A 15,798-nucleotide genomic window follows, 5' to 3' on the forward strand; every position below is an offset into this window, starting at 1 on the left:
AAGAGACATAACTTCCGTGCACAAGCACTAATTCCAGGTAACACACTTGAAACGTAAATGTTTCCTCAATGGATGCTGGTCGAACAGAACAAGGTTTTCCAGGTAATATGTTGTTAATGAGGTCTTAGCACGCTGTCTACATGCAGGCATATACGAAATGACTTCTCCGTATTGTCTTGTGCTTGTGTGCTGAATATGACAAATATAATACTGATTATATCAAACCGGGTCCAAATTGGCATTTGCAGAGCTAATCAACTCCAATCACGAAGGTGGAACAAAACTATCGCAACGATCCGGACCTTACCCTACCATGAAAGTCAACACCAGGCAAACTTTAAACACATCTTGTGACTAACTTGCACAATAAAACAACCGGACTGTACTTCAGGATAAACTATTTAAGGAAATATTGCGTCATGGGACGCAATTCTTGACGTAATTAGTACAGGGTTCCTTGTGAATTTCTGAGGCATTTTTGTGATCGGGTTTGAATGACTGTTCAATCTATCCATCAATTATACATATAGTCGGTACACACATGACAGGTCTAGACGGTAGCCCATTCAATACAAGCAGGGATTAGGTAAATGTTGTTAACATGCCAAGAGACCCCTGTTTATATGATAAAAGAGTAATTACGTCTGTCTTCATGGTTTGAAAATGGCATAAATACATACATCTTAGCAGGAAGCAAATGTATGGTAAGATGTCTGGGTTTATACTGTTCAATCACAAAGCTTTACAGTCTAAACATCACACAGTCACTCAGTTGTGATGTCGGGTTGAAAGGTGTTATTTACACACATTAAATGTGAATCTAACTGATAAATGTGCCAGGTATATTGCGGCGTTTTCTATTGGTATATTGTATTACCTTCAATAATGGTGACGTGATACAAATCACTCAAACCGTTAACAGAAGCGACAAAACCATTCCCAGAAATAGTTACAACTCTGTATTGAAGGCAAACGTGTTGTGCGATTCCCTATGAAATAGTTGTGATATAAGGTGTTCGAGAAACAATGAGTCTATCCTACCCACCTGGTTTGTCACAAACACATGCAAAGGCAGATCAATTGTCTAATACTTCACTATGTAATTACATACTATTTTAGATTGATGGAAAGACAGATTAAATAATTGTTTTAAAGTGATACAGGTCCCAAAATAAAACACAACCCACTGCAGTGATTATCTACATTCAAAGGGTGAGAATCGAGAAAGTTTCAAAGTTTCAAACATAAAACACAATAGACTGCATCGGGAACAGCGAATTATGTATAGTGTGGTATTTACAACCTGATTGTAGTGCTGCACGGGATCAATTCAAGAATTAACTCACTTGCATCGATCAGATCCAGCAGAAAAAAACATTGGCTGTCAAATCGCAATCTTCACCAATCGCTTCAGCCTTACAAATTCTCATTTGAGGACATACAAGAATATAATGCTATCGGGCAATGTTGAAACATGGCCAAGAAACACGGAAGGAGTCCTCGGGATCACATGTATGCAAAACATTAACGTAAAGCGAGGCAGACCGCTTGGAAATTTGAAACGCTGATCTCTAACTCGAAGTGTATTTCGATCTAAACGAGAGCAATAGCCATCACAGTGCTGCTCACACGGGCCTCGTGTCGATCCAGATTAAAGACTGCGGGGAAACATATGTCCCTGTCTCAGCACCCAATTCAAGAATTGTATTTGTAATTAAATGGTTTGAGCTGTGTGTAGGTGTGTTAATAGAGGCGTGTTCAGAATCGAACGTTGTCCATGATGTTAAAGTTGACAAAAAGATGGATGCCCACTTGACATATATACCGTTAGACATTTCTTGAAAATTGAGTTTTTTCTTTTATGGATGTATAAACGTATGAACCGGTGGGATACGCCGTAAATACTCCACGCAGGCTTGTTATTTAATCATTAAGACAGAAAAACGTAGACATCTATGCGAAATCTGTGGCATCGATTTACGCAATAATGACCCAAGTCCATCTGTAATCACAAAATCAGCAAACAGTTGTCGGTTAGTGGCATTAGACTGACCTGTTTTCGGTTTATTGAAACATAAACGCAAAAATGATTGCTTGGTTTGCCAATCGAACGCCATAAAATGACTTGTAATATATTTATTGCATTAATATTACAAATATTGACAAGAATGGTTTCCCATATTGTTCTAAATTTCTTTTTAAAGCGCCATGAAACCCATTTCGCGTGCCTCTTGTATTTACGTGGAGATTTAAACCCAGGACTGTGGCAGAAGGAGCGAATACTTTAAGCATTGTGTTACTTCAATAATCCCAAGTCGGCGAAACGAAAGTAGATGTATAATATGGTTTTATGCCTTCTTAAGCACTACTTGACTAATGCAACGAGGAGACACCGAGAAACGGCCATTTGTTCCAGTCGAACCGTTACCAGCTATCAGCACACGCTAATATATATGAAGACACCGGGTGTTCTGCGTTCTTTCGCCTAGCTGGCACTATAACAACAGACAATGCTAAACAAATGTCTTGCAGGCTAATGAACGTACGGGTATCTCATTCTCCGAGATATACCCGGCAGTTCATCCAATTACGGACACGCTACAAAGACTAACCCAGATATATCAATACTTCGACCTTGGCTATGAACATACCATGTGACTTTATCACGAAGTCGATCATACCAATGTGGTATCTCTCTGAAAGGAACCCAGGTCTTTAACAAAACGAGCTTTACTTAACATATATCTATGCTTGGATTTCTTCGTTAGACCAACGATTGACATCAGATGATCAGTGGAATGGCTGATCAACGCATTTCCTCTTGAGACTGACTAGAAGAACGGTGTCCAGGCGGTCATTGTGTCCAGCAATAGACGTCATTATTATCACATATATCACGTTTCTTCACAATGGGTTAATAGGTCATTGGATCCTAGGGTCTCCAGTCGAATGAGCATCGATGTGTAAATATAATTCCTAAATGATCGCCTCCTTTCGTGAGAATAGATCGCCAGGAGACTTCAATTGTAGCCGAAGTCCGGTCTCTCGTTTCATGAGACTCCGTCTGGTTCTGGTAGAGCTGTCGACATGCGATGCAATGTTTTGCACCGCGACTGTTAATTTGTATTGTGTAATTCGCTTGCAATTACAATTGCAGTGTTGCGAAAGCTTGGTTTTTTTGCAGACTATTCTGGTACAGTGGAAATCAGTTTAACCTTTCGTGTATGTTTTAGATGTTTTAGTAACATGTCAGTCTCTAGTTTTGAGGTGTATAACATTCGCATGGCACACAGCTTTTACATCATCAACTGTAACATTTTATTGTCAAGACGCATGACCATGTACGGACGCATACAAATCCTATTTCATCACAGGCTTGAACTATGTTATTTCCAAGGCTTTGAAAAGTAAATTATATGTTTCTTTTCATCATGTCATTTACAGCTTTCCTGTAATTTTTCGGGGTGAATAATTATTGTTGATTAGCCGATGATGAAATCCAGCACCATTCTCAAGATTATCGGGATTTCATTGGAAAGGTTATCTTCCCTTGTTAGATCAACACCAAAATGGTTTCCGGCTAGTTTTCGATGGAGACGAATGGCCTGGTGACCTGGTCATCTGAGGACAGTGGCTGTGTATATAATCATCATTCGGAAACATACATGTAAGGTGGGTTCGACATTTCCACAACATATGTGGGCAGGACGCATTTGGCCGAGATAATGCACGCCTCTGTTTTCCTTTGTCCCTCGTCTGGCACTGTCCGCCTGTGGCAAAGTGGTGATTAGGTATGTCCTACAGACCTGAGACACAGGTGACCTGTGCCAGACAGCATGTACACAAGTGACATTTGCACTGATTGTGTGCACAATGATAGCCTGTATGATGATAGGACAATGGAACTCACAGCCAATGCAGTGATAAGACCGCCCACTTCTGGGTCTTGGAGCTGTCTCTGTACAAATAGATATATCTTACACTCAGCAATTTTAAGGAATAAACTTAAGGTACTGCGTTGAGGAACATATATTTTCCTTCTAATGTCATTTCAAGACATCGTTCTGGTTAGCTTCCAGCCCAAACAACTCATTGGTGTACTCCTTCAAATATTACCAATGCCAAAACCACCCCTTGCTATGCTCCTTCCAACATCACCATTGCAATTTCCATGCCAAAACCACCCTTCGCTATGCTCCTTCCAACACCACCATTGCAATATCCATGCCAAAACCACCCATCGCTATGCTCCTTCCAACACTACCATTGCAATATCCATGCCAAAATCACCCATCGCTATGCTCCTTCCAACACTACCATTGTAATATCCATGCCAAAACCACCCCTCGCTATGCTCCTTCCAACACCACCATTGCAATATCCATGCCAAAACCACCCATCGCTATGCTCCTTCCACCACCACCATTGCAATATCCATGCCAAAATCGCCCCTCGCTATGCTCCTTCCAACACTACCATTGTAATATCTATGCCAAAACCACCCCTCGCTATGCTCCTTCCACCACCATTGCAAAATCCATGCCAGAACCACCCTTCGTTATGCTCCTTCCAACACTAGCATTGCAATATCTATGCCAAAACCACCCCTCGCTATGCTCCTTCCAACACTACCATTGCAATATCTATGCCAAAACCACCCCTCGCTATTCTCCTTCCAACACCACCATTGCAAAATCCATGCCAGAACCACCCTTCGCTATGCTCCTTCCAACACTACCATTGCAATATCCATGCCAAAACCACCCTTCGCTATGCTCCTTCCAACACCACCATTGCAATATCTATGCCAAAACCACCCCTCGCTATGCTCCTTCCAACACTACCATTGCAATATCCATGCCAAAACCACCCCTCGCTATGCTCCTTCCAACACTACCATTGCAATATCTATGCCAAAACCACCCATCGCTATGCTCCTTCCAACACCACCATTGCAATATCTATGCCAAAACCACCCATCGCTATGCTCCTTCCAACACTACCATTGCAATATCTATGCCAAAACCACCCTTCGCTATTCTCCTTCCAACACTACCATTGCAATATCCATGCCAAAACCACCCCTCGCTATGCTCCTTCCAACACCACCATTGCAGTATCCATGCCAAAACCACCCCTCGCTATGCTCCTTCCAACACCACCATTGCAATATCTATGCCAAAACCACCCATCGCTATGCTCCTTCCAACACTACCATTGTAATATCTATGCCAAAACCACCCATCGCTATGCTCCTTCCAACACTACCATTGTAATATCTATGCCAAAACCACGCTTCGCTATGCTCCTTCCAACACTACCATTGCAATATCTATGCCAAAACCACCCCTCGCTATGCTCCTTCCAACACTACCATTGCAATATCCATGCCAAAACCATCCCTCGCTATGCTCCTTCCAACACCACCATTGCAATATCCATGCCAAAACCACCCCTTGCTATGCTCCTTCCAACACCACCATTGCAATAGCCATGCCAAAACCACCCCTTGCTATGCTCCTTCCAACACCACCATTCAAATATTACCATTGCAGGATCTATACAAGAAAATCCACCCTTGCTATGCTCCTTATACATTGCAGTATCCCATGTCCAATCTTCAGCTTCTCGTTTTATGCCCGCACTATCCCTTGCTATATCCATTCTCCAACTAGTCAGACCTATATCTCCGCCATGCTGCCCCACTATGTCTTTTTCTATCCTAGACCACTCCCGTGGTGCAGTGGATAGAGAGCCTGTCCTGAGCGCAGATCCCCTATCGCGTAATACCACATCATGTTATAAAGTGGTATTTGTTGTCTCCCTGCCTGCTCGGTAGTAAGGGGTAAAACAAGAATTAGTCTTCTCGGAGTCAATATACTGTGTTTTAGTGGTCCAGCACTGTAATATAGACTCCCAATGCCATAGAATAACAAGTCTCTTTCACCTGAAACTAACATGAGTCAGGACTAGTACAAACACCAATACATGCACATACACGTGCATGCATGTAACTGTTTAAGTGCAATAATCTTGAACCAGCCGTTAAACCTCGCCTCTCCAACAATGCTGCACAAGCTATCCCGCGCTGCAACGTCGCAAAATGTCCGACGTGTTATAATCAAGAGTAACCGAAGCATCTTCGGCCGTTTCCAGCCAACAGTCGATTCCCTGCAGACATCTTCAGGCTATATTAAGATCTTTACCCAACTCTTCCCACCCAACTGACCTTTAAGAATGTAATCAAATACATGTTTGATAGAACCCGTTCACTTGCTCGCTTCTATCCATTCTGCCATGGACGCACGCGTAACGCAGCAGGTCATTATGACATAATGGTGGACTGGGAAACATTCTTTCTATTTCTCAATGGAATTGCTGGTGTTTATAGACACATTGTGTTTTTATCTGACGAAAGGTGAGGAAACAATGTACCACACGTATCTAAATGTTGACGTAACTCCAAGACATACACGATGCCTAAGCGTTTCCGATGAGCGTTATGGGCTGAAGAACATAGGCGGTACGCTTAGCAGTTTCAAGCCGGTATACAAATTCACTGGCATGTTGTCTGGATTAGTGCAATTCCATTCAATAATAATAATCATTCATAGGTATGTCAACACTCCTTGATAAAATCATCGGGAAATTAAATTTACACGTTGCAGGTAGGGCCACGATCACCTTGCGCGGTAATAATAATTATAATCTCCTTGCAAGCACCGTATCTCACCTCGTTACAATTATCGAAGAGGAGAGGCTTACATAACTGAAATGCCTCTTAAAGCCACGGAGAAACTTACTCACTCACCCCACGAGGTCACACCGTGATGGCTGGTAAGGCAGAATACTTTTACTTTGCAAGGACCAGATCAGGTGCCCGTTTCACAAAGCTATACGGCGCTACGACTGTCGTAAGTCTATGTTACAGTATAGGAGGTACGACAGTCGTAGCGCTACGATAGCTTTGTGAAACGGGGCTCAGTACGTTATTAGTGATTAAAGTGTTGGCTTCTCTCGACAAAAGCCGAGTTCGATTCCCCTCTTGGGATACCGTGCACCAATTTCTGTGTATCCCGTAATGATATATGATATAGCTACAATACTCACTCAACGCCGTTGATAGAACTTACGCGGGATGTTCGTCGTATCCAACACGTAAAGTCCTTGTTAGAAATATACAACATGCTTACCGGGTAATAAGCCAATATCATGGCGGACTATTGACATCCCTGCGTCAGCCTACAGGCAGTCAACAAGTTGCGTGTTGAAAATGATATTGATTGTGTATATAATATTGTCAGTGGACTATCGGGTTACATGCCCTCGACCATGTTCTTGACACGGACGTCCAAGACGGCGCACGCAATCATCAATAATAACGGTAGATATGATCAATGGCCGCTGGCCAATATACCTAGCTATACAATACTTCAGCACAGATCCTTCTTTGATTCTGAAGACAGGAATAAAGGAGATCTGACTTCAGAAACTCGACTCCAGAAAGAACTATGTGACTGAAATTGTAGATTACCTACAACTTTGAAAGAATTAATTGTATAACCACATACCGAAGTTTTGGAAAGTATATACAGTAATGTGGCGTTTATAACTGTAAGGGGGCGATACGGTAACGTGGTGGATGAAGGGTTCGCTTCTCATGCTGAAGACAAGTGTTGCATAACCAGCATGCATGGGTTTAATGAGTGAAGTCTGGTGTCCTTCACCTCAGCACTGCTGGAGTATTGCAAAAAGAGCCGTGAAACAATACCTACTCTCTTTCACTACAATGATCGAGTTTAACTCACTCTAAATGGAAAGATGTTTCTTGCAGTTAGAATGCCAAGTATCGGATTACCCACAAGCATGGGTACAATGTGTGAAGGCCAATTCTGGCGTCCTTCACCTCAATACTGCTGGACGATTGCAAAAAAGAGGAGTACAACAATACCAACTGTCTTTCACTAGCAGTATAATGATCGAGTTAAATTCACTTTAAATATATACCTGCTTCTCGCAATCAGAATGCCCATATTATCCAGTGGGATGTACCGTAGAACTCCATTGGATAAATGGGTGAGTGAGTGAGTGCGCGAGTGAGTGAGTTGTGGTTTCTCCGGTTTGGGCAATATTCCAGCAACAGGACAGAGACGGATACAAGAAATGGGCTTCACCAATGTGGGGAATCGAACCCGTGCGTGGTGTGATCGACAAACGCATTAACCACTAATCTACCCCCCTGCAATGAAGTTCGGTTGGACAATGTAAATTTTGATAATCATCATTAAACATAAGGTAATGCATCATTCAACTCTAAGGAATACCTAAACTGGTGTCTACATGCAACCTGATGACCAACCCCAACTAGTACATACATTGGGAAAGTTAATTGTATCGTTATGCATGGTCCAAGAGTCCGGCGACTAATCTCGCCCTCAGTGTGGGACATATCTGTCACCGATATCCTTGCAGTGGACTCGTAAAAATATCCTGATTGAAATCTTTCCAGAAGGTAATAAGACAACAAGTACCGACTAGCGACCGGTACGTACCCAAGAGACCATGTAAAACTCTATACAGTCAGAAACAATGCACTAATACGCACTTTGTCTACACGTGTGCAGAAGCGCGATATGTGGCACAAGGTTATACATGCAACGATCACGTGATAGGATTTAGGATAAAATTACCGATCGTACATGTGATTAGTGGAAATACCTAACTGACGAATTACGACCTAAACGTACTCGCAGAAATATGTTGAATAAGCGTTATATATTCTTGTATAACGACCTGCACGTGCTGGTAGAAAAATGTTGAATAAGCGCCATTATTCTTGCGTGTATTATTCAGACAATAAAGATCATGTTTTATAAGTTACGGTGACGTAAAAGGGATTTTACTCATTTCATAATTGTTATGCAGGACATGTACCCTGTTCGTAGACACCTGGTGTCATTACTGATTTTCAAGTGAATAATTTTCACCAGTGTTGTGGTTTCTTGGTTGGTTGGTTGGTTGGTTGTTTAACGCCGCACTCAGCAATATTCCAGCTATATGACAGCGGTCTGTAAATAATCGAGTCTGGACCAGACAATCCAGTGACCAACAGCACGATCATCGATCAACGCATTTGGGATACAATGACGTGTCAACCAAGTCAGCGAGCCTGACCACCCGATCCTGTTAGTCGCCTCTTACAACAAGCATGGGTTACTGAAGATCAATTCTAACCCGGACCTTCACGGGTCATGAGTCTTATGCTTCCCCTGCCCAATGGAATCTGTATTTAACACAAGTCACAAAAGGCACCAGGGCCCCGTTCCTCAAAGCGATCGTAGCGCTAAGGTGATCGTAACTCCCATACTTTAACATAGACTTACGACTGTCGTAGCGCTACGATCGCGCTTTGAGGAACGGGGCCCTGAACGTTGCAAGAGTTGCCGAAAACAAACAAAACACAGTTGTGATACCTGTACCAAATACATCGGTATCATGTAGCCATCTCCTGCTTGTTTCAGTTTTAGATATACAATCATAGGTGTACACTTTCCTTGTACGGTAGGATACCCCGGCTCAATTTGTGTTTACGATCCTACAATTTAGAATTTAAATAGACTCAACGTTTTTACGTAAACTACGCGTCTGCTTACAGAGATTTATTTATTTGTATTGTTAAACCTGTTTGACGAGTAAATCGAGAAAAATAAATATTTAGACGCTATTCTCACTGAATAGCTACAGTCACATGCTGGTTCGAGGACATGATCAACACAATACAGACGTGGTGATAGAATACCGACGTGGTGTAATTATACCAGGAAAAACTATATAAGTTTACGGTCAATTATATCATCAAGATCGTGGACCAGGATGTGTTAATTCGATTCCCCATCCTGGACTGAGTGTCTGTAATCGGATATCCTATTCGGGTTACTGAGATGAAACAAGGATGTAGAACTCGTCGTTAAAAAAAGTCGTTCAAACGCTTTGTAGAAATTCTTTGTAGGCTTTCAAATTCACCACATAGCTTCATTCATAGTCATATTTGAACATGCCTGTGGACCCAAGTGGAACTAACTGAAGCATGCAAAACGATAAAAGATAGCAATGCTATGTCTCTGTAATATAGGCAAATCTCAGTTAAAGTTTATAATGGTTATCTACAGTAGTAATAAATGGTCTAATATCCTTAACTCCATATATAATAAATGGGAAAACTGTTAACGAAATATTAATAATTCATATTTCCATCTGTTTTTTCCTGACAGCAGGAAGTTTGAGGCATACATATTCAAATACGTGGCTTGTAGATGAGATGCTTCGTTCTTTCAACACTTACAGATATGGTAATGCTGTTGAACTGAAAAGAATTTAGATTAAGGACTGTTTAACTGTGCGAGACAGCCCATGCTACCGAACTCAGAAATACCTATTCATAACCAACTTGTTGTACAGCTGGCCTGTCACTGATACTGGAGACAAAAAAATATGTTTCTAGAACACATATGGAACGTTTTTCTCAATTCTGTCGGAAAAAAAGTAACAAGGGCGAACGCTTGTTATTCTTCCTCTACCCAAAACACATATATATATATACATGTATAGTTTTGTCGGTTAACAGTTGTTGGCAGATGCCATTGTTTTTACTACGAAAACGATTTTTATGAAACCGATTTCTGTAATTGGCAATATACATGAATGACGCATGTGATTTATCGTATTGAGGTGATTGTATTTTTTTCATTACATCATTACATATGTAACATGTGCAAGTACATATAAAACACATTTCAATATATTTCTACGAGCACGACGTTTAGTGCCAGAGCTAAACTGTAGCCTTACATTATTACAAATGGTTCGCTATGTTGACGTGAACATGCATTGCACTATGAGTTTACAGTATCGGTACTGAAACTGATTACAAATGAACTGTCAAAATAATATTTACAATAACTGCATACATATAGAAAATTATTTATAATAAAATAATAAATTCAACTCACGATATGTAAAACTCTCAAACATGATGAGGTTTGTCAAACCAGATGCATTAATAGCAACAACTGCCATTATAAATTCAGTCAGTCAACGACTGAGATAATATCAATTCATGTTCCAAAGAATTCCAATTTTTGGAACTGTCATACTCATTCTTTACAAAATCAGATTCAATAGTATCGATAATTACACAAATCATAGCTTTTTGCTATTCATTAGATGAGATGAACAGTGCATCATTGACACGCATTGATATGAACATTATTCATACATATTCATATAACATATACAAATATGTACTTACTGATGACATGTACCAACAGTGTGGTTCGTATTTAAGAAAATATTAGATATTTTAAATCAGGTGTCAGTTGCTCTCATTAAAATGTACTGAAACAGCTGAGCAAATAACTATCACAACTCACTACCATTTTCAATCAGTATGTACAGCCTAACATCAAAGTTCCGATTAACAGTTTAACTGTATATAGTGTAAGAGATCTAGACATTCATCGAGATGTGACTGGGGCGGTTGGGTGGCCTATTGGTTAAAGTGTTCGCTAAAAGGTCCGGATTCAGTTCTTATTATGGATTCAGTGTGTGCAGCATGTTCCTTGTGTTTCCCCGTTATGGTGATGCTGGAATATTGCTGAAAGCGGAATAAAACTATACTCATTTGCTTTCGAGTCACTCCTTACCTGTGAGAGGTGAGGTGAGGTGAAACTGGGTTTAACTTCGTTCTTGAGAATATTTCGCTCATATGACGACGTGCATGCGTGTGTATGTGTATGTGGCTGCTTGTACTAGCCCAGATTTAAGCTGGTTTTATAGTGCTGAGATACCATGCCGCAGTGAAGCATGGATACCCCACTCAGACACATTATACTGACTCCGAGCCGACAAGGCAATACATGTATATACTTAATCTAACCAGAGTTTTGAGTTTAATCTAACAACTGCTGCTGGTTGGCCATATTGAAATAAATTTCATATTTTTATGCCAAAATCGAAACTTAACCCGCCTAAAGATCCGGTATGAATCCGGTCTTTAGCATCCCACACTTGTTGACTGACGTGCGATCGCGCGGTGAGTTTGTTGATGCAGGTCGTCGTATCCAAATTGTGTACATGCTCATGATGTGGATCACTGGATTGTCTGATCTAGACTCAATCATTAACAGACAGCCATTATATAGGTCCAACATTGCTGGAGGGCGTCGTTAAACAACAAAGACACCTTAAGTTAACCCCTATGGTCAGGGCCAATCGCATTTTAATTAGAATAAATATGGACAAATCTAAATGCACTTTTCACGTTTTCTCAGTCCCAGCTCGTGTATACAAACAACACAAATCTGAAGCATCAGAGCACCCAGACCCGGGTACTTAGTGCACAGCAGCTGTTATAGAGCACTAGGCGTATACCGCGCTGAGATCTCGCTAGACAATGACATCACCAGTCCTCTGTGAAATAATGAGCGAGCTGTGTTTGACGAAACAGACTTTAAACAAATGAAGGATGTTGTACGCCTGAGGAGAAGTACACCCGAGAAGTGTTTTATCTGACATAATTCGAAACTTTACCTTTTTATTATCGCAAAAACTGTTTACCTTCAATTACGCTATAACGAAGGTAATGGACACCTGATACGCGTTACAACAAAATGTCATCCCTCAGGCTTATACGCTTTGTTCGTGCTTGCACGTGCATGCCGCAAGACATGTAATCACGTGACCACGTAGCAACAGTAAGGAGGTTGTCTCTACTAACTCAATGAACAGACAGAATGATGAGGGCGCAAGTTGTAGAGGATGATAATGATGATGATGGAAATGGTATGATAATATGGATGAGATACAAGTGCTTGTGATAAATAAAGTTTGTCTTTACAACTTTAATTGTACATCTTGCATAGGTATACGCTAATCTAAGTGTTACTATTTTAAATGGGTCCATTGTTTTGTCAGATTAATGTCATTATCGGATAAACGAGTATTTGAGTAATGAGGGTGACCTTTTTAATTGAGTTCTTAAAACAGGTTTTCTCGTAATGTTACAAGTTCATTTGTGAAGGATTATTGTAAACATTCATTAAACCTACGTTGTAATTTTGACGCCAAATACTTTTGAGGCAATGCAAAAATCAAGCAATTCCTTCTGTTTCAGTTCTGCGGGAGAGAATACAGATATTTTCCTATTTTACCCCAAAGTAAAGCGGTCCGAATCTACAAGAGGTCATCCGACGAACAAACTCGCTCCGACATCATTACAAAGGAGGTACAGAAAGTCCCAAGACACCCGCGGATACCAAGGGAATATCTGATAAGCTGCCTACCCTGTCTACAGCTTCTGTTGTGTCCGCTGAAGAGACTGTCAGCCGTGACAAAACTCACTTCACACTGAACTTCAATTTCTAATGTATTTGAGAAAAATATGTCAACAGTTTGTGTATAAAGAATGATTCGTGATTGTCCGTTATTTGTTGGAAAGTCCCTCCCCTGCTGTACGTCACAAAAAGTGAACTATTAGAAGGATACCACGGAAATCGCATCAGATAAACCTGGGAATTCCTTTGTACTTACATGGGTATTCCTCAGTGACCCGTGAAGATCCTGGTTAGAATTGATCTTCAGTAACCCATGCTTGTTGTAAGAGGCGACTAACGGGATCGGGTGGTCAAGCTTGGTCGACACATGTCATCGTATCCCAATTGCGTAGATCGATGCTCATGCTGTTGATCAGTGGATTGTTTGGTCCAGACTCGATTATTTACAGAACGCCACCATATAGCTGGAATATTGCCGAGTGCGGCGTTAAACAACCAACCAAACCAACCCAAATATTCCTCAGTAATTCCCGGGGTGTTCTTGATGTAACACTTTCAAACAGGGCTTCACTTAATTGGACTAATCACACAGTTCACTTAGCTCACATAGTTTTTGTTATAACCACCCGGTGTCGAGATGTAGAGGGGAAGCCCGGTGTGGTGCAGGGGTTAATAAGGGTGAATCTGGGATTGCAATCTCCGATAATTGAAGCCTGGTTCGGCTAAGGGAGGGAACTCTGAGAGAAATGAGGTACTTCGGCATCTGGGACATCGATTTAGTCTTCTGTAAAATACTTTTTATCACAAAAAAAGGAATTAAAGTGATTCGTTTTAAAATGTTTAATAGACAATGGTTACTGACAGTGAATACAATACGACGTTTCAGCTGTATTCAAACCATGGCCACTTACAATACGAGACACCGAAACAGGCTTCCAACGCTCACTTCATGTTGATATTTGAACCCGGAAGTTCGAGCGAGAGGTTTCAAACCACTGCCCGATCTGACACGGGAAACCGGTCACGCAATTAGGGGTGGGGAGTGGGGATAGGGATGGAACAGCATGGGAGGGGTGTGGGGGTGTGTGGATGGGGATTATGAAACCTATTCCAACCCCATCTTACGAAACACCATCCACTCATGCCCCTTCCTAATAAACACCGCCCCACCCTATCCCCAGGGTCTGATTCAACCCAGAATGACCCTCATCGTCCCAGTCAGTGTAAAACATTATCCCTGAACTGCCTTCAGATTGTGAAAGACATAAGTAGAGTTTATGTGGTGAGTGAGTGGGACAATCACGTCTCCCCATTCGGCTCACGCAACACACTATAGCTTCCTGGTTCATTGGTATTCCCGTCACGAAACACATACCATAGCATCGTCACCTACGGCAATCATCTCTCGCTGCTAATGCTGAATAACTTCAACACACGTGCCACGTAAATATCAATCATCTGTGGAATAAATACGGTTTCAGTATTCAGTTTACAGTACTTAATATAGTCTTGATTTCCATTACCTTATATCAATAACCACGTTTCCTCGTGGACGAGTTGGTGGATGTGATGGGGGTGAAGTTTGGTATTGATTCGGTACTTTGTGCCACAACGTCGCAGTGTGGGAGAAGGATGGAGGGGGTGGGGGTGACAGTCAGTGGAGAGGGGTGGGGGTGGAGTCAGTGGCGAGGGGTGGGTGGTGGGTGTGGGATGTGTGGTGAAGTCTGTGGCAGGGGGGGTTGGCATGAAATCAGTGGCGAGGGGGGTGGGGGGTGGGGATGGGGGTTGAGTGTAGGGTGTGTATGTGGTGGGGTAGGTGGGGGTGGAGTCAGTGGTTTTGGGGTGGAGTCAGCGGCGAGCGGTGGTGGTGGTGGGGTTGGAAGGAGTGGGTGGTGGGGGTGTCTGAGGGGGTGGTTGAGACAGTGGCTGGGGCGGTGGTGGTGGAGTCAGTGGTTAGGGGTGGGGTGTGGTGTGTGGAAGAGTCAGTGGTAAAGGGTGTGGTGTGTGGGAAGGGGATGGAGTGGGATGTGGGTGTGTATGGTGTTTGGGGGTTTCAGTGGCTAGCTATGTCGAGGCGGTGGGAGGGATGAGGATGGGTATGGTGGAGTCAGTAGCTAGGACTATGGGGTGCGGAGTGTGCGAGAGTCAGTGGCGGAGGGGTGGAGGATGTGTGTGTGACGCGTGGTTTGTGGGAGAGACAGTAGCTAGGGTGGGGTTGGGGGTGGATGGGGGATTGGTGTGTGCGTGGGAGAGACAGTGGCTGCGGGTGTGATGGTAGGGATGGGGTGGTTGGTGTGTGAGAGTCAGTGGTTAGGGTGGTGTGGGGGTGGATGGGGGATAAGTGGAGTTTGTGAGAGACAGTGGTAGGGGTGTGGTGGTAGGGAGTGTGGAGTGTGGCTGTACTAACTGCAGTATAACATTACCTTGTGTACAATAATTATAAGGACGCACAATGTATACACATATT

The 15,798-nt window shown here is 42.3% G+C and overlaps 1 protein-coding gene and 1 long non-coding RNA gene across 6 annotated transcripts in view; one reads left to right on the top strand and one right to left on the bottom strand.

Annotated features, from left to right (window-relative positions):
• The window catches only part of LOC124267557 (5-hydroxytryptamine receptor 1F-like), a 205,730-nt gene that overhangs the window by 28,218 nt on the left and 161,714 nt on the right, over nucleotides 1-15,798 (bottom strand). The window lies entirely within an intron of this gene.
• LOC124267558 lies at nucleotides 12,489-13,473 on the top strand. The gene is made up of 2 exons (XR_006896061.1): nucleotides 12,489-12,840; nucleotides 13,172-13,473. It is a non-coding gene; the product is annotated as an uncharacterized LOC124267558 (long non-coding RNA).

The sequence above is a fragment of the Haliotis rubra genome, unplaced genomic scaffold, assembly GCF_003918875.1.
Source record: "Haliotis rubra isolate DU_JTF1 unplaced genomic scaffold, ASM391887v1 Scf132, whole genome shotgun sequence".
NCBI lineage: Eukaryota > Metazoa > Mollusca > Gastropoda > Lepetellida > Haliotidae > Haliotis > Haliotis rubra.